At 43.5% G+C, this 26,575-nt stretch overlaps 1 long non-coding RNA gene across 2 annotated transcripts in view; it reads left to right on the forward strand.

Annotated features, from left to right (window-relative positions):
• Positions 1-14,619: 14,619 nt before the first annotated feature.
• The window catches only part of LOC138282355 (uncharacterized), a 74,723-nt gene continuing 62,767 nt past the window's right edge, over positions 14,620-26,575 (forward strand). The window contains exon 1 of one of the 2 annotated variants that reach the window (XR_011200930.1): positions 14,620-14,703. This is a non-coding gene — a long non-coding RNA (uncharacterized lncRNA). The remainder of the gene's footprint in view (positions 14,704-26,575) is intronic. The other variant, XR_011200931.1, reaches the window with a different exon arrangement.

The following is a 26,575-nucleotide window of genomic DNA, read 5'->3' on the forward strand; positions in this document are numbered from 1 at the left end:
TGCTTCAGACATTGAATGCCTCAAACACTACCTGCACATCATCCAGACTAGGAAGTTGAGGACCTATCTGAAGCTCAGCCCAACTAACTCAGAATTCCTTTTATTTGCCAAGAAAAACAAGCAAGAAACAGTACAAACCCGGCTCAAAGAACTGAACCTTGATGGCTTCAAACCCCAGTTTCACAAAATGCCAACTTGCATTCACCCTGAATTAACCCGCCTATATTCCCCAGCCTCACCTCAAGGATCACATTGATAAGAAAACAAAGATGGCCTGGTACCAGCTCTCTCTTAGAAAGTGAAATTGTTTTTGCTAGAAATCGACTTCAGAACTGCTGTTAAAGCCATGAACTCTTGCATTTGGACAGTGCTAACGCCTTGTTCCATGGCCTTCCAGACTTCACACTGCAACTTATTACGGCACCCTCCATACTGCAGCATGTTTCTGCCAGGTTCTAAAGAAAGCTGATCAAATCAACCCATTCAGATGGAACTCCATTGGCACATACTATCTTCAAAACCAACTACATTATTTACAAAGCCATCATGACCAGCACTCCTGTTTATCTTGCAGAAAAGCTCATTGTATCTGGTGTTTCTCAGCAAAGCCACAGCCAGGACGCCATCAGAATGCAGATTAAAAAGTGTAAAAAAGCAAAAAAAGCAGCAGGTTTTTTTCCACCTATGCCCCCAGGGACTCAAACAACATCTCCCTATTCATAAAGATTGCTTTTCCAATTTAGGATAGAGTTGAGGGTGGACCTCTTTAAATAACACTACATCACAAACAGGGGTGTAGATGCTAGTGGTGCAGCTCCACCAGGTCCCAGAGGCATTGGGTGCCTCAGCCTCCACTGCTGCAGCTGCAGCTGCAGCTGCAGTTAGGTAATAAGCCTTCCTGGTGGGGTAAAGGAGGAAAAGGTGTCATTGAGGCATTTTCTAGCAGTTATTGGTGCACCCAAACCTGACCACGCACAGTGGACTGAACAGATGCTACATGTACTTGAGGCTGCTACATCTGAAGCTAACATGATCACATATGTACACATTCTGTGGCTGAGCACTACAAGCTTGACTGGGCCATACCCGTAACCCAGGGAGCTTGAACTTTGCTGTCTGGTCACTCCTGTAGCTCCACTAAAGGCATGACACCAATCACTTTGGAACAGACCTATATCTGCCCCACAGACAACACAATCACTCAAGGATATGTGCAGCAAAGCGACGCAATATATGCTATTTTAAAGTCACAGTGAGAGAATGGAGAGGGTCAGGGCTGGGGTGACCCAGTAACAGGGTAGCATTGATTCACTCAGACCCACCAACTGAACAAGCTCCGGGCTCCTTGTAATGTTTGCTGACAGCTTATGTTGACTGCTTTCCCAATGATCCAGTCATCACTTTCATCACAGCTGATGTGTGTTGGTGGACTGTGCATCTCCATTGGTAATAAATAAAGGGAGCAACTGCTAGACACAAGGCTTAGATCCACAATCATGTGCAGTCATTAACACCAAAGGGAACCCGCTCAGCACCTTTATGTGCTCACTTTCTCTTTAACCACATAGATATCTTTTTGTGTGGATTGATGTGTTATTTCACTAAAAGCTGCAACACAAACAGATTTTTGTGACAGTTCCTACTATGCAAATATTCTTCCTTCAGTCATACTGACATAACAGGTTTGCACTCTCATTTGCAGTGTGGGCGCATTTTTCATCCTTCGCACAAATCAAATGCACAACAACATCGATGAATCTTTTGACCCAGTAAGATGTGTGGTGAACCATAAATAATTACTTTAACACCACCCCAATAATTTAGACAGCATGACCAGTGTGACCGCGCAAGGAAAATTCCAATCAGGAATATAGTTCACATCTTTGTTATAAGCACAAGCTCAGAGTCATGTAGACTATGCGCAAAACCAAGTTATAAAGATACATAATCACCAAGGGTTGCCCAGGGCGACAAAACAAGTTCAAGCAGACCAACATTAACAGAACTAAACAATCATGAAGAATAATACAGAAAGTTAACCAAAATATGTGAGACACAGAAATAATGCAGAGCTCAGATTGCACAATCATTTAGTCAATTCAAATTCAATTAAGTCAAAAATCATTGGCTGGGCACATGTCAACCCTATGGCTAACCAAATTAGGGACATGCATGTGTGGTGAGTAACACATGCAGGCATGATACAAAATTACGAAAGGGCCAAATATAATTTGAAAAATACAGAATAATTCGGATTACAGGACATAAACTAAAGAAAAAGAAAATAAGTTTCAGCATTGTGGAGAGTCTAACCTAAAAAGGCGGGGAAAATGGCAGAAAGGAAGATACCTCTTCAAGGGATACAACATAAAGGAAATCTTCATCAGCAAAGCATCAGATCAGCAGCAAAATTCAGTCAGAAAAATGCAGAGAGGTTGGTTAAAACATTAAGTGCATCCCTAAAATAAAACACAGAAATCAAAATGATTTGTCGGATTAATGGTATCAGGCCACACAAAAGGGGCATCATCCAGTCAAACAAAACTGTGCTGAAAAACTGTACTAGGATAAGCAATATTATTACTTGTTTTAGTACACATTATGCACCACCCCAACACGGGTGTAGGTATCAATAGGGAGCTGTGGAGTAGCACCAGGGCTTTGTATTGTTAGGGGCACAATAACCCCTGTAATGGCTATATTTTACTACCCATCAACATTAGAGAGGCCCATTTTCTTTGACTGCTGCAGGGCCCATAGCTTCTTTGGTACACCACAGACCACAATGCAGTAACCACCCACAAATCTGTTACTTGTTCTATCACTGCTTGACTTTATGCTTTTTGTTAACCCTGTATAGCTTTCTGCTGTCTTTTAGCTAGGTTTGCACCATAGAAATACCTACCGCATACATATACACATACTAGGCAGGCGCAAGACAACATGTAGGCTTGCGCAGTGATACCATGGAAAGCGACACAAGGCAAAAGGTCTCTCCTGTCCTCGGCGGCATTGGGGAAGCAAGTTCTTACTGTCTTGCTTCCCTAAATTTAGTAGCAAGCATTGGCAAAGCCAAAAGGTCTTCCCTATATAAGAGCTATTGCCTTTGTCATTGTATTTTAGCAATTTCATGCTGTGCAGCATGGCTGAAAGTAAAGAAAAAAATGATATGACGTGGTCAAGTGCTGGCCACACTAAATTACAAAATGGCCAAACAAAATCTTGACAAAGTAAATAGCTTTTGTGTAGGTGAGACATTCTGACTTTGAATATATATATTATATATATATAAATATATATACATTATGGGGCATATTTATACTCCGTTTGCGCCGGAATTGCGTCGTTTTTTTTGGCGCAATTCCGACACAAAACTAACTCCATATTTATACTTTGGCGTTAGATGCGTCTAGCGCCAAAGTCCATGGAGTTTGCTTCATTTTTTAGCGTGGACACCTACTTTGCGTTAATGAGATGCAAGGTAGGCGTTCACGTCTAAAAAATCGACTCCGAGGCATGTGCGTCGTATTTATACTCCCGGGCAAAATTCACGCCCGGGAGTGGGCGGGTCAAAAAAAATGACGTACGGCTGCTTTTGCGCCGTTTTTTAGCGCCTGCAAAAGGCAGGCGTTAAGGGACCTGTGGGCTCTGAAGGAGCCCAGAGGTGCCCTCCCAAGCCCCAAGGGACACCCCCTGTCACCCTTGCCCACCCCAGGAGGACACCCAAGGCTGGAGGGACCCATCCCAGGGACATTAAGGTAAGTTCAGGTAAGTGTTTTTTTTTTTTTTTTGTGGCATAGGGGGGTCTGATTTGTGCCCCCCTACATGCCACTATGCCCAATGACCATGCCCAGGGGACATAAGTCCCCTGGGCATGGCCATTGGGCAAGGGGGCATGACTCCTGTCTTTGCTAAGACAGGAGTCATTTCTATGAGGGTTGGGAGTCGAAAAAAATGGCGCAAATCGGGTTGAGGCGAAAAAATTGCCTCAACCTGACTTGCCCCATTTCTTGACGCCCAAGCCCCATATCCCCCTACGCCGGCGCTGCCTGGTGTACGTCGTTTTTTTCCACGCACACCAGGCAGCGCCGCCGGCTAACGCCGGCTAACGTCATTGATTAAATACGGCGCCCGCATGGTGCTTCAGAATGGCGTTAGCCGGCGCAAATTTTTTTTGACGCAAATCTGCGTTAGCGCAGTTTTGCGTCAAAAAGTATAAATATGGCCCTATATATATATATATATATATATAATATAGTATTTTGGTTAATAATTTGGTTTTATGTGCAAACTACAGGTTCCATGATACCTCATAACAGGCAGTATGGAAAAGCAATATAAAAGGTAAACATAGTGAAGGGACTCGCTAACCGTGAGAAAGACCGTTTAGGTCGAAACACGTATGTGCATTTGCAATCTGTTTTTACAATACAGGATTGAAAGAGTTCATGGGTTGCGGTGCAAATTACTTTTTGGATTGTAATATATATGGTTGCGGTGCAAATTACTTTTAGGATTGTGATATACTGTATATCCGTGAACTCTTTCTTTTACCATTTGGATTTTGATATATATCTGTGAACTCTGTTCCGATAGGACTTAACCATAGTGACAAGAAAATTACAAATGAAAATTAAGCTCCTCATCATAGTTCAATCCAAAAGGAGTCATAGTCCGCAGTTGAATAATATATCTTGACTCGGTTTTCCAAAATCATTTTCCTACGCATGCCTGTAGTACTCCTTATATACCTAAAACCACAATAGCAATATAGAAACCCTCACAGCGCCTTGAGACACTCACGGGTGATAAGCTGCGCTATATAAATCTATATTTTATTTTATTTCAATAATATATAATATAAATTTAGTCTCACAAGTAATTCTATGTTTGATCAAAATTTCAGTACTGTCTCTAGTAGTGAAAAACTAGAGACAAGATTGAAATTTTGATTGGCACTCGCACAAGCTATTAAGCGTGTTGTGTAAAGTGACCGCATTGTGGATATATATATATATACATATATATATATATATATATATATATATATATATAGTTGTTAGCCCATCAAAATTTAGAAATGCCCACCGTCTGACCTTGCAAGCTCACTGAGCATGTTGAGTCGCCGAATAATATATAATAACCAAATAGAAAATACAAATGCAAAACTGCCTTCTAGTCTTGATTAAGGGCACTTGACAGGAAACGCTCCTACATAAAGAGGAAAAATATGACGAGCAATGGCAAGTATTGGTTTTGCTTTCTTATCTTGCTCAGTTTACTGTATAGTAATATTTCTCAGATTCCAGCCAGCTGGATAAAAATAACAAAATGATCACAGCTGCCTGGAGAGCAAGCACTTTTTTGTTCAAGCATACAATTTCTGCTCAATCAAAACATGTACTCCTGGCTCCTATCGTGTGGGCAAAGCCAAAGCCCCTCTTGAGCGATGCCCACATAATTGTCTGGCAACAGCTGCACTGTCAAGCCAGATCATAAAAATGGAATACAGGGGAAAAACAACATGCATGGAGCAACTCATCACCGAGTGTGCTGGAAGTGTTATTAATTATACAATTCAGCAGCAACAAACAAATGCAGCCTTAAAACAAAACACAGAAGGCTAAATAAACCTTTAATTATCTGGGATAATCATGTGCACTAGGGCATTCTGTAGGATTAGATGAAAGGGAGAGAAATCTGTGTATTTTCCTCAAAATGTTGACTTAATTTTCATGTTTCCCGCTTCCTGCCCCCTCCTTGATTCAAGCAAGGCATGAAGTGGGACATTTGTTTTTTACATTTTTTCAGAGACCGTGAGACAGAGCCAGGGCCTGTACAAATGAGTGGAAGAACAGCAATAGCAGAGTATAAATATTAAAGATGCAGGTGATGGAGTGTGATTTTCTTTTACAAAAATTAAACATGTCTATTAACAAAGTGCAATTTACAATTTAACATGACTATTTTACTTCTAATTTGTAGTAGGCAACCACACTTAGCTATTAAAAGCAATGCTTGAGATAACATGTTGTAATGAATTAGGTTAGCTTAATAGTTATACCGTTTTAAATGTTAACTTTACACGTTTAAGGGTAAGAGGGCCTCACATTTTTTCATGGTTGTTTTGCACACGTTGTTTTTTTTTTTTTCTCTTCCCACTGCAGATGCTGTCATTTTCCAGAAGCCTTCTATTAGCTAGTGAACAGACATTTGCAATGCATTAGACGACTGATAGTGAATCTCTCACTGGAAGGAGGAAAAGATGCCAGGAAGCCTGACTAGTTGGATGAGTCGTCTGTACAAGATATCCTGCCCAGTGTTACAGCTCAAGGATTTAGCCTGTGTGAAAGCATGGGAACTAAGCAAGTTTACCTGCCCCCAGCCTTTGGAGAAGGATGATTGGTTTTTGAGAGTGGTAACAAGATAAAATGGTGCAAGTAGAGTTTTGTTGAATTATATTAGTGTGTGTTCCTTAGCCTAGAAGGGGACTCCCTAATTTGCTGTCTTTCACACGCTTTGTGCACTAAAGGGATGCTCACTGACTCTGAACTGAGAAAATCTGCCTCATCACTACGAATCTCCACAAGTTGAGTAAAGACTTCATTCTTAAGCATTCTTATCCACTGATCAGCAGTGGCAGCTTGTACTTTTACCAGGGAAGGGACTGGTGGGGGCACAAACGCACACGTAAACACTCACTCCCACTCATGCATTCACACAGGCAGGTACACACACATACACACACACACATCCATTCACAACTTTAATTCCCAAATATTCATGCACACATGCACGCATGCACCAAACATTAAAAATAGAATTATACTCATCTGCATGCACAGCACTGTGCATCGGAGATCCCAGAAGGACTGGCTCTCACTGGCTGACCAAAGAAGGAAGGCAAAGGCCCCTCACTGATCACAGAGTTGGGGGAAAGTGAGACTGCTGATCCTACACCACTTTGTGACAAGGTGTCACTGATTGTCAGTCAGCCCTGGGCAATTCAGGGCTTAGAACTGGGGCACCCAGGTCTGAGGCAATCATTGATGGTCCCCCTCATCATGAGGGGGATGACCTCGAGGTGCTTTGCCAGGCTCAAGATCTCAGGCTCACAGGAGCTGTGACTTCTTCAGCCCGGCAAACATCAACTCAGGCAGCCAGGGGCCTGACCATTTAGCGGATGTCTAGCTCCTGGCTGCCTGACCTGAAAATAAAGGGTGTCTGTTAGGATGGCCTTTGCTCAGCCTGACAGACACTCCTTAAGGTGGCCAAAAGGTGAGGGGGCTGTGGGTGCTCATCAGAAGCCTGCATTTGGTTTTATGAAGCTGACACCTTATCTATTTGCTTAACCAAATGCATTTTTAACCAATCCCTCCTTACATTAGATTAAGGGTTTTACTTTACAGAATTGACTGTCTGGCTATTTTTATGTTCTTTATGTAATGTTGGTACCTGTAATGTTTGTTTCTTTTTCTAAGATATCGGCTTTTAGAAAATGTAAATGTATAACAATAAAACGAATGATTCAAAACCCTTTATTGACAAATGATTTGATCTTACTAAATTGTTAATAAGTCCCTTTTAAACTCTCTTTGTCATTTCCTGTGGAGCCTAAAGGTTTCACAGTTAATGGTAATATATGTATATTCTAGCTCCTATTCACCTTCCCACGTTGATGTACAAAGGTCCATAGACCAGTTGTGGGGTTTGTATGATGATTACACTTATAGATTAAGATGTAAAAATCCTCATTCCATCACAGGATCCCTGCTGCCCGGATTACAAGAAGCCTCTGGAATGCATGGATGTGCCTCCAGGCTTCTCACAATGTGAGGGACTTATGTATTTAGGAAGCAGTCACAGCTCTTCCCGTGCGCTGTCACTGCACCTGGGCCGATGGGGTCCTCTGTTTGATAAAAGCCGGGCAGCTTTAGGTGGGGTGCAACTGGTGCGGCCACACTGGGCGCTGACTTGGGAGGGGGCGCTGACCTCGGGGGGGGCGCTGTGTTTACCAATAATTTACAATTTAAAATCACCTGAAGCGCTGGTGCGTTCAGCTGTCAGGCAACAATAAAAATGTCACAATAACTTGTGAATAATGTTCGTGACAGAAAGAGAGATCGGAGTTTTGTTCAGTGGCAGTTTTGCCTCACCATAAATCAGCGCAGAGGGTTAATATGTCTGCTGCTTAGAACATATCTGTACTTTATGTGGATAGCTGAGCGGATTAGTAAAGCCAGCTTTTAACATGACCTTTCAAACATATGAAATGTATATCAGAGAGGGGCTATGGAGAGATGCGGGTCACTTTGCGGGTAGTAGTGCCGGATTCCGAGGAGGAAGTCATGGGAGGTGCGCCAAAACAGATTGTTGCACAGGGCACCACCAGTGCTAAAGCTGACCCTGGATATAAGCAATAAATACCTCACTTCTATGGAGCAACATCTCCAAAAATTATTAATGTCACCTCCAACCTCACTGTAAAAACATGGATTACATGTGGTATCTTCGAGGATTACCCTGATAGATGTAGGTGGGCAGGGGCGCTTGGCCCCAAGGCGCTGTGCGGAGTTGCTAGCTTGATGGTGTCTGTGGGTGACCCCAAGCAGGCAGCAGTACAGCTTGAGAGGCTAGACGGATGCTGCTCATCCGCTACATGCGTTATTATCCTGGTGTGCATGTCCCTGTGACCTTTGGAGCAGGTAATCTGACAGGAATATACTGAATCTTTCACTGTTTCTGCATGGGGTAAAGGAGCCCGGCATCTTGGGGCTTTGAGTAAACCGGTACATGACTGCTGGGTGGAGGGAAGGTGATTCTATGTCAGAACCGGAGGCTCAGATTATGCTTCTCTTTCCATGCTTTATTTTTTAACAGCAGCCAATGAAAATCATGGAAAAACAAAAACTACAAATCCCAACACTTGCAATGTCACGTGATGACCATAGAGGAGGAAGCCTATAAAGTGTTACCTCACACCCAGCCACTCCTCTTTCTTTGCTGCTTCGCAGCCAGTTAAGTGGTTTTTCCCTTTTCTCTGATAAATTGTATGTGATTTTAATTGTGTTTGGGAGCGGTGTTTCCCTCCCGATAAAACGTCGGTTTGGATCGCTTTTCTAATTGTGGAGTGGGAGCAGGGGAACGAGGACTTGCGTGTTTTCGTGCAGTCCTCTCTTTATAGCCGGTGTTATATTTATTTTATTATATATATTTTATGGCACGCGCTCTACGTGAGCGCGTTATCCGGAGCTGTGCAGCCCATGTGCACGCTTCACTCCGGAGCTTCCTTCAGTGAGAGTTGTTCGCGCTGAGACGCGAGTTGTTTGATCTGCCCCGGGAGGTCCAGCACGAAGTTGAACCTACACATCAATTGTTTGGAACTCCTAGCCGGCTCATTCGCAATCAAGAGTCTCTCTCCCCTCAAGGCGAACTGTTGTGTTCTCCTTCGTATGGACAATATCTCGGCGGTGAGATATGTCAAGTTGGGGGGAACTCGTTCCCGCATCTTAGCAGAGATAGCCAAGGAGTTTTGGCATTTTTGCCTTCAGCACAGGATTTCAGTTGTTGCGGAATACCTTCCTGGGGCCAGCAACTTGGTGGTGGACTGGAACTCTCGCCACCTGAGAGACTTCAGCGATTGGAGGTTAAATCCCAGAGTATTCAGAGCTCTTTCTGCACAGTGGGGTCCTTTTTCAATAGACCTTTTTGCGTCTCGCCTCAACCGGCAAATCAAACGTTTCTTCAGTTGGAGACCAGAACCGGAAGCATCGAAGACGGATGCCTTTCTTCAGGACTGGTCTCAAGAACAGAGTTACGCTTTTCCTCCCTTCCTCATGATACCCAGGGTTTTGGCTCAGATCAGACGTCAGCAAGCGGACTTGGTCCTGGTGACTCCTCTTTGGAGATCTCAGGCATGGTTCCCGTTGGCAATGGAGTTGAGTTGCAATCATCCGATCCTTCTTCCCTTCCGGGAGAATCTTCTCCAAGACCCTCTGGGTCTTTTACATCCATTAATCCTGTCGGGTCAGCTATCCCTGATGGCTTTGCGTCTTTCAGGGAAAGATGAATCATCCCAGGACTTTCGCAAGAGTCTTCCAAATTCATTGCAGGTTCATGGTCCTCCAGCACTCACAAGAGATATGCTTCGGCTTGGAAGCGATGGAGTGCTTGGTATAGTTCTAGGAGTGCGGATCCTTCTTCAGCAGATTGCTGTCTGGTCCTAAATTTCCTATCCTCTTTAGCGGCGTCAGGTCTAGCTTATCGCTCTATCAATAATTATCGGTCTGCTATTTCGGCAGGGCATTTACCAATGGAGGGAAAACCCATTGGGGAGTCTCCAATTGTTTGTAAATCAATGAGGGGTATCAGCTTGGCTAATCCCCCTCGTCCTCGCTATTCTTCCCTTTGGGATGTGAATATTGTCCTTAGTTTTTTAGAATCTTGGCCTTCCAATAGATTTTTGTCTAGGAAACAGCTATCAGCTAAACTCACTATGTTGTTATGTTTAATTTCCTGTAAGAGAGTTTCAGATGTTAGAGCTCTGGATTTGGCTGGGAGAGTTTTTTCCCCGGAGGGGGTTTCTTTTTCTATTTCGCATAGAACTAAATGCAATCTGAAGGAAGTGTCCTATCCCTGTTTTGTGGACAACCCCAAACTATGTGTGGTGCAGTGCCTTAGGGCTTACGAGGTGAGCACAGAAGAGTTTTGTTCTGATATGGGGGGGTCACTTACTCATTTCATTAGTTAAGCCTTATCATCCTGTTTCTTCAGCCACCCTCGCTAGATGGATGCGATGGTTGCTGAATGAAGCCAGCATTGATATTTCTAGATTTGGTGCTCATTCTTCCAGAGGAGCCATGGCTTCAAAGTCTTTGGCTTTGGGTTCGCATTTAGAGGACATTTTAAGGGCAGCAGACTGGTCTTCTCCTTCGACTTTTAAAACTTTCTATTGTAAACCTATGGTGGATATTGCATCGGTGGTTGTGAATCAGGTTTGAACAAGCATAATCTGAGCCTCCGGTCCTGACATAGAATAAAAAAGTTTCTAGCATTCGCGTTAAGAATTTTTCAATTCTATTAAGGACACGGAGGCGAGGATTATCCCGCCGCACTGTTGTATATGTTTTATTGTGGTACAAATTATTTCTTGAAGTTCATATACAAATTACTGTATTTCAGTGCTAACCCACACTGTTTAGTAGTAGATATAAGTATCACTTTATGGTATTCAGTTCTTATGGCCTGAATTTTCCTTTTTTCCTAGGAAATGACGAGAAGTAGCTTCCGCCCATTCCAGTATCGTTCAAAGTCCAGTCAAGTTGGCTTCCAGTTCTTCTGTTTTTTCAGGATTTCGTTTTCAAGTTTCAAGTTAAGACTTTGACTTATCTGTTGCGAGTTTGGACAAAGAAAGAGGAGTGGCTGGGTGTGAAGCAACACTTTATAGGCTTCCTCCTCTATGGTCATCACGTGACATTGCAAGTGTTGGGATTTGTAGTTTTTGTTTTTCCATGATTTTCTTTGGCTGCTATTAAAAAATAAAGCATGGAAAGAGAAGCATAATCTTCGCCTCCGTGTCCTTAATAGAATTGAAAAATTCTTAACGCGAATGCTAGAAATATTTTTATTGACTGGCACACAGGCCCGATTCACTGTACGGGCTTGCGCTGTATTATACAGCGGAACCCCACAGTGTAGTAGAAAGATGTGTATTCCAAACAGTGTGCATGTGTGACCCTTTGATGCTTGTATAGTTTTACGCATGACACTGTGCTAAACCTGTGATCGTTCAGTTTATGCAAGTGCGGGTATAATTTCACAAAACACCCACAGATGTCTTTTCTCTGTCTTGCTGCTCCCAAATTAATTCAACTGCAGTTTGTCTGGAGTACGTCTGTAACTTTTACTGTTTTCACTGCACATTTCAGCTACAGGACAAGAGTCTGCTTCAAACTACTGAGCCAACTGCCGCCTTGTAAATCTCAGGAGATTGACATGGTTTGAAGGATTCAGCAGGCCTCCTGTGCTAGTGCCGTGATGAGAACTTGCAAAACTGCCCAGGGTTTGTGCAAACGCTTCATGCACAACCGGTGTGCCCTAATTTGTGTGCAGCCCCCGCCCGCCCTCTCAACCGCGCATCCTGCACCAATAGCTATAATGTGAGCACACACATGTCGGGGGCGGATTGTGTTCAAGCACCGTGGTGCCTTATGTAGGAGTAGCTGTGAAATAAGCACACCGAGTGGTTCACGCACCACGGGACATCCTGCACTGTGATGTTGGGCCCCTAGACCCTCATATTAGTAAGATAATAAGACGCAGACACAATGGTAGGGTTCTGCAAACTGGCCCTGGGCACGTGCGCCCAGGCCTTTTTATTGGCAGGGTCACCTGACTGGTGACGCCTGTGGGTGGGTGTGTGATGTATATGTAAGACCAGCCCTCAGCCGAGTGGCTGGCAAAACACTAGAACATGTCCAGCAGGACACTACATCCCTCCAAAACTTTATTGAGGAACAAAACAAAGTCCAACCTGTAAAATAAAACATAGTAACAAAACACCACCATCAGTCTCTCGGCCTCGAGAAGGCAGGCTGCAGTATTGCAGGGGACAGGTGCAGCTGGGAGCACCCGGACACCTCCGCACAAGTCCATGATTTAACCAGGTACAGCTGAGCATGAACACTGTGTGGAAGACGTCCGGACTATGTAATAGTCAGATGGTTGGTTAAGTGTCCACTCATGCACTGTGGTTCAGTCCTGTGGACACTCATGGCGAGGCTGGTGGTGTTTAAAGTTCACTTTATTCTAATTGGGTGCCTCACTCTAATTGGGTGTCTTATTCGAATTGGGTGCATCAGGAGCGTTGGTGGTGTCCGCTGCGAATATGCTTTTTGAGACATCCTGGCTTCATGAAGGCAAATCCCTCGAAGACGGATTACATCTGTGATGGTGTGAAATCATCCGCTGAAGGCTTAATACATCCTGATACTTTGTCGGTGGAGCAGCTTCCAGACCACCTCTCTTTTGTGGAAATTTCCTTGAGGCCCTTTCAATGGACTGCCACAGGACTGACGTGGACTGTGCTGGGCTGCGTGTGGGCCATCTCTAGGCCTCTGCAGGCTCCCCGATGGGAGCCACGGTCAAGTCATTCGTGCAGCCACAAGGATGGATGATTTGTGGTCAGTGCGCTTGCCGACATGGACCAGGTGTAGGTGAGCTCTCAGAAGGTCTTAGGTAACTTGTCTCTCACGTTGCCAGGAGGGTGTCTTGTTGGTGTTGTTGTATTGCGGATGTGATGACCCACCTTGGTATTTTCTGCTCCTTTGATGGATACTGTGATGCACATGGCAATGATGGTGCTTGCCATTCGGAGACCTGGATGACAAGTGATGTTGCTGGAGTGAGGGTGACTGGAGGGACTTCACCAATAGCTAGTGCAGTTTTTATTTTCCTCATGTGCAGATGTTAGCAGTGGTGCCATCTGCTTCAAGCAGCCGGTGACAGGTGTCTTGGACTGTACTCAGTTCGTGCATTTAGGCGTCTCATAATTGGCACTCCCGCCAAGCTATCTCCAAGTGGCGTCTCTGCACCCTGGTGGCTGTCTTGTCTGTGGGTGCACTCTTTCTTCGTGGTATGAGTCCTCCATCTCTCCACCCTTTGATCTTTCGCTCTTGTACTCCTGTGGTCGTCGGTGTTAAAGTGTGACATGTGTTGTCACACAATCTCCTCTCTTCCCTTTTCACAGCGTTGCGTCACGCCACACTCTCTTCTCCTTTGTTGTGGCGCTTTTCTCAGTGTTGTAGTAGTGGCATCTTGCCACTCAGGGTGTGCGACTCTCCTCTTGCCTATTGCAAGTTGCTTTTGACTCCGTCTTGAGGCAGTGTGGGGGAGGCCACTCCTTGATTATTCTCTGGCTAATTGCAGGGCAGTGACGGTGGGTCACTTTCTTTCCCGCCTCCTCTTTACTTGAGGACGCAGTGCTTGCGCCTCAAGGCAGCGCCGTCGCAGTATTAGGTCTTGATTGAACCTGGGCGTGCTTTTCAACGGTGGCCATCTTGTGTCGTGCTAAGGTCGGCTGACACGGCCTCACTTCCCTTGCATTACGTTGGTCTCTGTCCATCTTCTCAGGCTCTTGCCCGTGTTGTCAGTTTCGGTGGCGCAGCTCTCTGTGCATCTCTGACATTGTCCCTTTTTTCTTTTGGGCGTCTTTTGTTGCCGCCTGGCATGTCCCTCTCTTATCTTGCAGTGATGTCCATCACTGCTGGGGCATGTGGCGTTCTTTTGGCGGTGGACAGGTGCTAGGGGATGCGCATTCCATGCGCGCTCTCCTCGTGCTACTTACGTCCATTTTTCACTGTTGCAGCTTGGCTGGGATAGCTGCAGTCTTCTCCTTGTCAGTGCAGCGCCGTACTCTTCGTTTCCATCTTCTGCACCATTTCCAACCACGGGCGCTTTTGTTCTGGTACAGTCACCCTCTGGGGTGTTGCTGTAAACTTGTCTTGCAACACAGGTTGTTTCCCTATTAAAACAGAAACAAGGGTGCAGTACCTATTTTGGCCACTAGATGCCCCTAGTGCAGTTTTTTTCAGCTGGACAGACAGTCTTTCCTCCTACCAGGCCTCATTTGTTCAAACAGATGCCAGTGAGGAGCCATGCTTCCAGAAGAGTTTGTCAGGCTGGAGGGGGCAGCAGGAGCTGTAGGTACGTTTTATTTTATTCTTTTTTCTCACTTTTCTTCATTTTTCCTTTCTGTCCATTTTTTTTCTAGGCAAAAATGCACAGCCTCGTGGAAAAAGGGGCAAACAACATGGAGTTCAGTGAGGGTGAGGGGCGGTATAGGGCACTTTAATTCTTCTTTTAGGTGCGTGTCAGCACCTCTCCCCTTCCATCCACGCAGTTCTTTGTTTTTTCTTGAAAGGGGGGCCGCGGCCCTGGGCACTTTTCTTTTCTTTGGTGCGTGTCGGGCAGCACCTTACCACCAGGCAGTACCTGTTTATGCGTGGGCACAGCAGCCTTCCCACACGCTGTGGACCACGCTTCAGCATTATAACTTGAAGAAAAGGGGGGTATCGGCCCGGGGCATTTTTCTTTACTCTTGGTGCACGATAGCACAATTTTCTTGATGCGCGGCTGCAGCAGCATGTCTCACGCTGCGGGCCGCGTTACCTTCTTTTCTGGCGGGGCGGGGTGGCCGGCCCTAGCCATTGTTCAGTGTTTTCTTTTTTGTTCTTCACGGTGCGCAACAGCACCATTTGCCCACATTATGGTGGCCGCAGCAGCATTCCCGCATGCTGTGGGCCGCGCTTCGGCTGACATAGGGGCGGCTCCGGGCATTTGTGCACAACTCTTCTTTGGTGCGCAACAGCACCACTCACGGCACGGTCGCAGCAGCCTTCCCTGATGCTGCAGGCCGTTCTTGCTTTTCTTCCACGGAGGAAGGGTGGCCCTGGGCACTCAGCACCTCGACAAAGCGCAGTAGCGCTTTCACTTCCGGCGACCGCAGCCGTTTAGGCAGTGCTGCTGGGCTCTCTGGTCGCCACCTCCTACCACTTCACATGCATCGGCAGGGCTGGGGCTGCAACGGCTTTCTTCTCCCCGACTCGCTCTTCCTGCGCCGGTCGCTGTCGTGCTGGCAGGATACACGGGGGTGCCTTATGCAGAGGCATTCTTTCCCCCCATGACCACCGGCAAAGTTCCTTTCGGCAGCCACATGGGGTTGTAGTGCCCACTCTAGTCGCCAATGTGATGTTGGGGCTCTAGGCTCTCATATTAGTAAAAACATACGACGCAGATACAGTGGTAGGGTTCTGGAAACTGGCCCTGGGCACGTGCTCCCAGACCTTTTTATTGGCAGGGTCACCTGACTGGTGACACCTGTGTTGGGTGGGTGTTGGATGTAGATGTAAGACCAGCCCTCATCCGCGTGGCTGGCAAAAACACTAGAACTTGTCCAGCAGGCCACTACATGCACCACTGGATATTACGTGACCACTCAAAGTGTGCCCGCAGTGTGTCACGCACCGCGAACCTCCTGCACCGAGAGCTGTGACTGGAGCACCCTTCGCAGAGCACGGTTTGTGTGCACAACCCACAGGACGTCCAGCCCACTTGCTGTGATGTGAACACTATTCCTGTGCATTCTAACGGGTGTGCCTTCTCTCATACACCTGGCACTGCACACGGATCGGATTCTGTCCATAAAGATGCTCTATCGACTGAAATAATAGAAGCATTGTTTTGATTTGTCTTGACGCAGGGATTGATTTATAAATCGTTTCCTTCATTGATTGCTTTGCGGTCTCCAGTCATATGAAATGATCAAATCTCATCTGAAGGCACCCCTGCGCAAGGGACGGCTGCGAGATATACTGTGTGAACTGGCATTGCATGTATGGCCCACCCAGTTACAAGTGGCTTTGGCATTAATATGAAATCCATCTAGGAGCAAATAATATGCTTCTAATACGGCAAATGTGTGTATTCTGCATTTAATTTGTACTTGTTGCTGAGATGGCATGATGCTGGTACTAGTAACGCAGGCCTGGCACGAAATATTGTATGGACAAATGCGACATCGTATTGTCACATACATTGTGAGAGCACAGCAGTCATGTTTTACATTTTCTTAAGTTCGCTTATGTTTTTACAGCCTCAGCACAGATTCCAATAGTGGTTCACATAACCATTGCTCTGGACTATTACAAGCTACATATTTGCACTTTTGTGTCTTTAATATGCATCACAACAACATATAAAAACGTAATGTTCTAATTGATGTCAGCACTCTGAAAACATAACATAAACTGGGTGGATTCAGTCAGCACTCCTGCACATTGAAGTGTGGAAGGCTGAATCTCTCTTGCCTGATTCAAACTCCTGACCTAAGGGTAGCTCTAGACATCCATGACAAGGTTTATCTGATTACCATGCTAGCTGTCTAAAACACCACTTTTATATTCTTGCGTTTCCTGAGAGATACCCAAAGAAGAGAAAGTGTGAGCACCTTCTCTGCTTTCTAATGGGTATGATGTCCTGAATCAGAGATTGGAGCAGAAGCTTTCCTGAACCTGCCAAACCTCACTGTGGTAACATGACTTTTACAATTTCTTTCTATTCGGAGGTGGTAAGATATTTGAAACATGTTTTCCATGGGCCAATATCTTTTTAACATTTCGCATTAGTTAAAACCTTTTGATTTTACTCATATTATATGTATAATAATATGCTTGCTTACAGGTGACTTTAGCCAGCCCCTTCATCCATTGGTGTTATTGTGTCATTCACATTTTCCTTCCACTCGCTGCACCACACAGCATGAGTTGATGGTTCATTCCAATTCAGCTATTGGCTAACTTCACTGTGAGAGATTACATTCTCCCTTTCACATGGAGCATGTCCACAGGCAAAGTAGTCCCCTTAGGTTCCAGGGACTGCGAAGTCTACTTTTTCAGGCCAAAATATATTTTTGCTTTCATCCAATGCTTCTATTTTTACTTGAGGTCCAAGCCTCTTCCCCAACAATGACATTTTGCAAAACCACAACAAAACAAGCATTGGCAAAGCCAATAAGCCTGCCAGCCAAAGGCAGACCTACTGGCTTTGCCAACACTTGTTTCATTGTTTCTATGTGTGCTGCTATGACCAATATATTGGTTCATGTCATCATACAGACCATAATTACAGCTCTGCAGTGCTTTACAGCATTATACAGAGACTGCATTTAGAAAAGGGTGCAACCCGCTCAGCATGCGGTTACATAGGAAGAGTGTCAGAACGTTTCACTGTTCTTGATATCGCTTGCATTGATGGATGAAAGGGTTAACTTCCCATAAATTACATTCTCTGATCAATAAGGAGAATCCCCGAAACAGGCAGAATATCTATATGGTGAAGAGACATTTGTACAGATTTATGGCAAATACGCAGCCGTCAGGTCTGCTAGAGGTTGCACATCACTTCTGACACGAACAAAAGAGAATTAATTCATGTTGAATAGAAGTTATTTAGGTAAACATAAATGTTTCATGTTATATTCTTCACACTCTCTTGATGGGATATTTTTAAATAGTGTGTAAAGGCATATGCCAAATGTCCAACATCTCTGCTTCTGGTTATTCTACCTGATTGACCCTTCCTTACGGGGTCTCTTAATCGGGATTCTCAAGATTTGCTGCTTGAAGACATTTGCTTTTTAAGACAGTGGCCCTTATTTAGAGTGTGTCAGATGGAATACTCTGTCACAAATGTGGTAGATGTTCTGACCACTCTATTACAAGTGCATTTGAACCCATGGAACCTGTAATATGACAGCGGGAGCATTCACCATGTTTTAAGAAAGTATTTCACGTTCCACTGGTAAGGTTTGATTTTTATTATTATTCATGTCACACTCCATTACTGTAGTTATTACGTTATTTGGTCTCCTAAATGGTACATTTTTCGTTTGTATAACGTTTTTTTCTTCTATGAAACTCTCCTTCATATGTTTTAATATCTAATATTACTTTTCTTGTGCTGAAGCCACTATTGCCTGAAATTCAGGTTCTCCGCTGTCCCTCTACCTTTCGGGGTATCCACTTTCTATCTTGGCTTCTTTAGCTTTCGTAGACTTTGCTCCCTGTATTACCACATCCATGTATATACAACTTCTGAAGATCATCTTCCACCTTCTCTTGTTCTTTACTATCTTGTTTCTTTCCCATTTCTTTGCTTTTGCAAAATTGATATGCCTAGTTTTTTCCTTGTTACAGCAGTTGTTTATTATACTTCTTGTTATGCAACTTAGAACTGTTACTTGGAATGTTAAGGGGCTTAAACACCCCCTTACACATCAGCGTGTCTTATCTCACCTAGCTCATTTGAAATGCCACATTGCTTTGTTGCAAGAGACTCACCTCAACGACTCTGAGGCAATTAAGCTTAAAAAACAATGGGTAGGGGACATTTTCTACTCCTCTTCCACAACAAACAAAAATGGGGCCATTATACTCTGTCATAAATATCTCAAACCTACTATATTTTCACAACATCAAGATACAGAAGGCTGCTGAGTACTTGTTACATTTACAATTGACAATATTTATCTTGCTATCCTAAATATAAAGGGTCCCACATGTCCAGATTCAAATATTTGGAAGAATCTTTCACATATTGTCTCTGAACAATTCAGTTGGTGACTGCAACCAAATTCTCTATCCATTTTTGAACAGACGTTCCACGTCACGTTTCGTTCCACATGCCTCCCACAAAGCTTTTAAAAACTTTATTTTATAGCATTCTCTTTCTGAGTCCTGGAGAATGTACAATCTCGACCTCTTGGAATATTCTTTTTATTCTCCTACCCCCCACTCCCATTCTAGCCTTGATTATATCTTTCTGAGTAAAGGTTTATTGCAACATATGGTCAACTCTGAAATCGGTGCTATTTTGATCTCAGATCAGGCACCTGTGATTACTAACCTTGATCTTTTTCTTCATGGTTCTAAAACGTCTTCATGGAGGTTTAATAACTCTCTACTTTCAGATGCTACTTTTATCTCTTCCTACAGTAAGTTTACAGAAGAATACTTCCACATCAACGATAGTGGTTAACTATCATTTCATTTTGTGTGGGATGCATTCAAAGCAGCCTCAAGGGTTTCATCATAAGTTATGCTCACTAAAACAAAAGTCTGCTCAACAAAAATCGACTTCCATCCTTCAAGTCCCTTGAACATGAATACTATACTCTCAAAGCTAGTAAATCACATCTAGAAGCATTAGTCTCAGCTAAAATGGAGTTTAATCAATATACCACTGAACAAGCATGCGGCACCCTCCTGAAAATAAATGCCAGATATTATGGTGGTAACAATAAAGTTGGTTCTCTTCTAGCTCAATATTTGAAACAAAGAAAATAAAAAATAACTATTAAATCTATCACAGATAACAATGGTGTTAAACACTATAGAGAGAAAGATATAGCATTGTGTTTCGCTTCCTACTATAAGGACCTATATACTCCAGAACACACACCATCAGTTGAATCTATCAACCAATATTTCTCTATTCTCAAACCAAAAGACCTAATGCAGATTGACCTCTCATCTTTAGACCAACCCCTACAGTTTACCAAAGTATATACAGCTTTACAATCTCTCCCCAAGGATAAGGCTTCAGGCCCACATGGCTTCACAGTAGAATTCTTTATTCAGTTTGCTAAGTCTCTCATCTCCAAACTCTTTCAATTACTTAATCACTTTATAAAGTCAGGTTCTGCATCTGGCTTATTTACGGAGGCCATGATTTGTCTTAGTCCCAAAAAAGACCGGGATGCAACTGAATGTAAATATTATAGACCCATATCTGTCATTAATACAGATTATAAACTCTGCCAAAGTTTTAGCTCTCTGTTTACCCCTATATATACCTGAACTTATTGATTCTCATCAATCAGGTTTTATCCCTAATAGAAACGTAGCAGATAATTCTCGTACTTTTTAAAAATATTATTAACAAGGCTTCTAAACTTAAGATTCCTCTTGCAGCTTTATCATTGGATGCGGAAAATGCCTTCGATAGGGTCTACTGGGGTTTCTTGTCAAAGGCATTGGAATGGCATGGACCAGGTACTAAATTCCGACATTTTATATCCATTCTTTATTCTTCACCATGTTCCTTGGTTATAACAAATGATATCCGATCTCCTTTTTTCCCTCTTAAAAGGGGCACACGTCAGGGATGCCCATTATCTCCTTTACTATTTATTTCAGCTCTCGAACCCTTTCTATACTAATTAAAAATGTCTGAACAATTTACGGGGTTTCAAATTAATAATACACACATTAAATTTATGACATATGCTGATGATATTCTTTTGTTCATGCCTCACTCTGACACTTCTCTTCCTGCATTCCTGTATGAGCTCAACTTATATTCTGATGTATCTGGCTATAAACTTAATATAGACAAAACAGTGGTCTTACCACTTAATTCTCATTGCACTGGCTCTGTATTCCTTGATGCAGGATTATCTTGGAATTCTTCTAAGATTAAATGCCTGGGGGTATGGTACTGCACTACACTCAAGGAAACACTAAAGACTAATTCAGAAATCTTATCTGCAAAGCTTGTACATCTCACACAGAAATGGTCTCCGTTATATCTCACGTGGTGGGGCCGCTTGGACACCCTTAAGAAGAGGCTTCTCCCTATCATTAACTTCTTCCTTATGATGCTTCCTATTAAGATACCTACACTTTTTTTAAGTTCAATTGATAAAATTCTATCCAAGTTGCTGTGGAACGGTTAACAACGCCGAATCTCTCTCTCGAAATTAAAACTTCCTAAAGTACAAGGAGGAGTTAATTTTCCTGACTTTTAAACTTATCACAAATCTTTTGGCATTAAGCAAATACAACCCTATTTATCTACATTCAATGATACACCTCAAGAGCTAAGGTTCTCTTTGGAAGAAACATTTATTTCTCCCTTTTCCCATAAACACATTATATTTATGTCTAACCCCTGCCAAAATTCTGTTTGCCCAGCACTATCTCCCATTCAGTCAACTTATTGAAACCTTTTTTTATTTTGCATCTTACCCCCATTAATCAATTCTTTAACAGTCCTATTTGGCACAATAGTTCTCTTAGGAAACAAGGTAAAGGTTCTTGCTGGTGAAGTTTGTTTGCTCTTACGTAGGATGACCTGTGGGAGATTAGTTCTCCTCGGAAAATGGCTTTTGTTGCATCACAAAGGGTCACCGGAGATACTTCACCAGTATGATTTTTGGGAAAATTGCATTTCACGGCATCCTTGATGCCGTCGTGTGAAACCGTGTCCCTAAGCACTACTTCATTAAGAACCCATAGTCTGGGGAATGGGAGATGTGGGACCACTAAGCTTAGTGTTATTGAGACTGGGGTCTGATCTGAAATGGCGCTAACATCAATTTTGGTATCAAAAGGGTTGAGCATGAGGGTCTGGGAGGCCAGGAAGAAGTTGAGTCTGCAGTATGTCCTGTGGACATTGGAGTAAAACATGTAGTGCTGCTCCTGGGGTTGGTGATTATGCCAGGCATCCACCAGGGCCAAGTCTAGTATTCCCTGAGCTATGGCTATGGTTGTGCAAGGTTCACCCTGTGGAGGATAAGAGCGACCTAAGGGAGGATTCAGTGAGATGTTATAGTCACCGCCTAGGATAAATTTACTGCATTAAACATGTGAAATCCTCATGAAAAGTTTTGTGTAAAATTCTTCCCCATCTCCATTAGGGCCATAGATCGCGGCTATGGTCAGCTGTGGGGAACCATATGTGCTTCATATCCATATTTGTCGTCCCTTGTGGTCTCTATCGGTACTGTCTAGGTTAAAGCAGACATTGCAATGGAGTAAAATCGCTACTCCTGGGACTTATGGGTTAAGCAAGAGTGAAATTGGGTGGGATACCAGTAGGAATGGAGGCATTTGGTGTCAGCTCGGAGGAAATGTGTCTCATGTAAAAGTGCCACATTTAGCGGGGTGTTTAGACTTGAATGTTAAGGGAAACATTTAGAAATGGGGTCTCTAGCTGGCAAAGGTATTCACCTTTGTCCAAATGGGATCACAATCCTAGTCAGGGTAAGTCACACACAATCCAAATTATTCTGTGCCCACTCTCTGGTAGCTTCGCACTGAGCAGTCAGGCTTAACTTAGAAGGCAATGTGTGAAGAATTTTTGCAATACATCAAACATTAACACAGTGAAAACACCCCAAAAGTACACCACACAAGTTTAGAAAAACATAAGATATTTATCGATTAAATTAAGGGCACAACGACAACGATTCAATAAGCACAAATTGAAATATCACTTTTGTACGATTAAGAAGAGTCCTAAATCTTAGAAATAAGCAGTTGTCTCTTGTTAGCACAAAGTTCCTGGGTTGCGTGAAAAATAACACGCACGTAGATCGCAGAGGAGTAGATGTGTGGAAAAATAGGGTGTAAGTCAGAATTCCCGGCGCAGCACAGATGATGCGCCGTTTCTTTCCATGCTGCAAGGGGCTTTGCATCAATTTCTGGTGCGAAGGCTTGGTTACTCAGTGCAATGTGGGGATCTTTTTGATACCAAGGGACGAAGCGTGGAAAAAGTCACAAGCGTTACGTCAATCTGGTAGGCGATGCGTCAAAATTTCTGTTGCACGGTAGGCGCTGCGTTGATCTTTCACTCAGGAAGTCGGACTGCGTCGTTCCGGCTTGCTTGTGCATCGATCTGGTAGGGCTGTGCGTCAAATGTCCAGTTGCAACGCAGGCGCTGCATCGATCTTCGTTTGGGAAGTCAGGCTGCGTATTTCCAGTTCGGCTGTGCGGGGATTTTTTCGTTGCAGGGCAGGCTGTGAATCATTTCCGGCAGGCTGTGCCTTGACTTTCGGCGCACAAAGAGTTTCCTTGAAGTGATGAAGTCTTTTTGGCCCTGAGACTTCAGAAAACAGGAGGCAAGCTCAATCCAAGCCCTTGGAGTGCACTTGTCAGCAAAGTCAAAGGGCAGCAGGGCAACAGCAGGGCAGCAAAGCAGTCCAGATGAGTCCTTTGGGCAGTCAGGCAGTTCCTCTTGACAGGTTGCAGGTTCAGCTCCAGAAGTGTCTGAGTTGGTGGGGTCAGAGACCCAGTATATATACCCAAACATATCTTTGAAGTGGGGGGAGACTTCAAAGAGTGGTTTTGAAGTGCACAAGGTCCCCTTTCAGTGCAGATCTGTCTGTCAGCATTCCAGTAGGAGGTTTGGCAGTCCACTGTGTGAGGGCAGGCGACTAGCCTTTGAAATGTAAGTGTCAGGCCCTCCACCCTCCCAGCCCAGGAAGACCCGTTCAGTATGCAGATGAGTGCAGATGTGACCGAGTAGAACTGTGTTTGTGGTTGTCTGGGTGAAATGCACAAGGGAGCTGTCAATCAGCCCACACCAGACGTTGATTGGAGACAGGCTGTAAGACACAGATGGATTTTGAGTGGAGAGAAATGCTCACTTTCTAAAAGTGGCATTTCTAAAATAGTAATTAAAAAAAATCCAACCTCACCAAGAAGCAGGACTTTGTATTACCATTCTGTCCACACTACATGTGACCTGGTTACCCCTTTCTGATCAGAATCTATCACTCAAACAGTATCTGAGGGTAGCCCTAATGCTAGCCTATGAAAGGAGCAAGCCACACAGTAATGGAAAATTAATTTAGGAGTTTTCCACTACCAGGACATATAAAACACACATGTACATGTCCTGCCTTTTACCTATATAGCACCCTGCCCTATGGGTTACCTAGGACCTACCTTTGGGGTGACCTATATGTAGAAAAAGGGGAGTTTATGGCTAGGCAAGTACTCTTAAATGCCGAGTCGAAGTGGCAGTGAAACTGCACACACAGGCCTTGCAGTGGCAGGCCTGAGACATGGTTAAGGGTCTACTTATATGGGTGGCATAACCAGCGCTGCAGGCCCTCTAGTAGCATTTAATTTACAGGCCCTGGGCACATGTAGTGCACATATAGTGCACTGTACTAGGGACTTACAAGTAAATTAAGTATGCCAATTGGGTATGAGCCAATGTTACTTCTAACGCGTCACAATCTAGTTCATTTATTCACTCTGGGACTCGTTTTAAGCCAATGAATCTTTTGACCCTGATTGAAGACACCTTAGGACGAGATAGCTAATCAACATGTCAACCAACAAGTCAATAACGTCATCAATAAGACTCGGAAACCACCATGACCTTTCAGTCATGAATAACCACACCAGTTTAGTACAATTTTATGATGTTTATTCCCTATTGGTTACAATTCTACTAGTAAGTTTATTAGTCTCAAAACCATGACACACATCAACATAGTCATAATATGGCAACTCGAATAGGATTTCATCAAAGCAAAGATCATGAACATTAGAACATAGCACAACGTCAACATGTATTAATCTCAGCAGAGTATCATTAGAGCATTATTCAGCAAAGCATTGATTCAGTCACTTGTCTATTTGTGTCCATTTAGTGAACCCCTTAACTAACCTCGAATTGGCATTGGCATGTTGGGCTTCATGCAAAATAATTTGGTAACACTAATTTGGAAAACATTTAACTATGGTCTCTGTCAAAAGGAAGCAGTTGGTACCTAGAAAGGAAAGGCAAACAGACAATTACAATTTCATTATCATATAGTTACCCTCCGTAATGGATCAGCATACAGTCTATCTTTGTCCTCAGGACATCAGTTGATTCGCCATCAGCCAGGGAATTCAGCAAGAAGGATAAGGAGGGACACTTCCCTCATAAGGAGGAAAAGCATATAACGGGCAAGATAAGGGTGAGGATGGTTTGAAGAACCCAACAGCAAAGTCTCTGGGCAGAGTGACAAAGTGTCTGGGCCATAGCAAAAGTTCGCAATGGCATCTCCCAATGGCTCCTTGTGTCAAAGGTTTTTATCCCTTTTCTGTTGTACAGTCTCCTAATTTCTGATTGGGTAGGGTTGGCACCCCACTATCTCCATCCAATGGGTCTCTAATGATTTCATCAAATTTTGTCACCCCATAACAGTTCTCACATAGTTTATTGGTTCTTGTGATTGACGTCTCCAGTGGGTAGAATGTCCGGTATGATTTCATATTCTTGTGGTCCTCTTGCATCCTCAGTCAGTAGGTCCATTGTCTGTACCGGTTTAGGCGACCTTGTACCTGTAACTAATCTACACTGTTGCATTCGGCAAAAATGTTTCTCTGAGCAAGTCAAATTTCATGGGAACGGATCTACTACAGTTACATACATCTAGCTTTGGAAAAATACGAGTACATGCCCTTCAGCAAGTCCGCACACTGCACGTTAGAAAAACACATTTAATATAAAACCGGGCAGCTAGGCCTCGACTCATGCTAACTAAGGCCTAATGATTTATTAGCAAACCTTAACATATAACTCTTAATATTAGTGTAAAATCATACATTTTCATATCATTATTTCATTATTAGTCAATTTCATTAGTCATTGTATACATTGGTGGCCACTCCCCGTGGGCACATTTCAAGCACATGTTTAGCAAAAACACATTAATACATTTTCTATGTGGTATTATTATGCATTAGTTCATAAAACATTTCATGTTAACTTTGAGTATAAGATCTACGCTCCCTCAGTCCCTCCTCTGATGACACTTGTCATCACACGAAACCTTTCCCTTCAGAACCTTTCACTTTCTTAGTTCGCACATTTCATATTCTTCACCCCTTCTTGATTTTTCCCAAATTTCTTTTCCTCTTTTTTTTATTTCGTTTGGCAATTTTCTTTTAATTCTTTTACTAATTTTGCATGATAACCATAGTCCAAATAAACAAGTTAGAACAATCAATATACCCCCTATTATTTTTGCAAGTATCCCATTCAAAATACTACTAAACCAATTCCCCACTTTAGTAATTCCTTTTCCAATATTTTCCCAAACTCCAGGTTCCTTCAGCTCTTTCAAATCTGTACTGTCTCTTGTTAGGTTAGTAAGCATACCTCTAATGTTATTACTATTATCAGGAATAAATGCACAACAGTGGCGCTCATTAAGCATCTTACAGACTCCGCC

The sequence above is a fragment of the Pleurodeles waltl genome, chromosome 2_2, assembly GCF_031143425.1.
Source record: "Pleurodeles waltl isolate 20211129_DDA chromosome 2_2, aPleWal1.hap1.20221129, whole genome shotgun sequence".
Classification (NCBI taxonomy): Eukaryota; Metazoa; Chordata; class Amphibia; order Caudata; family Salamandridae; genus Pleurodeles; species Pleurodeles waltl.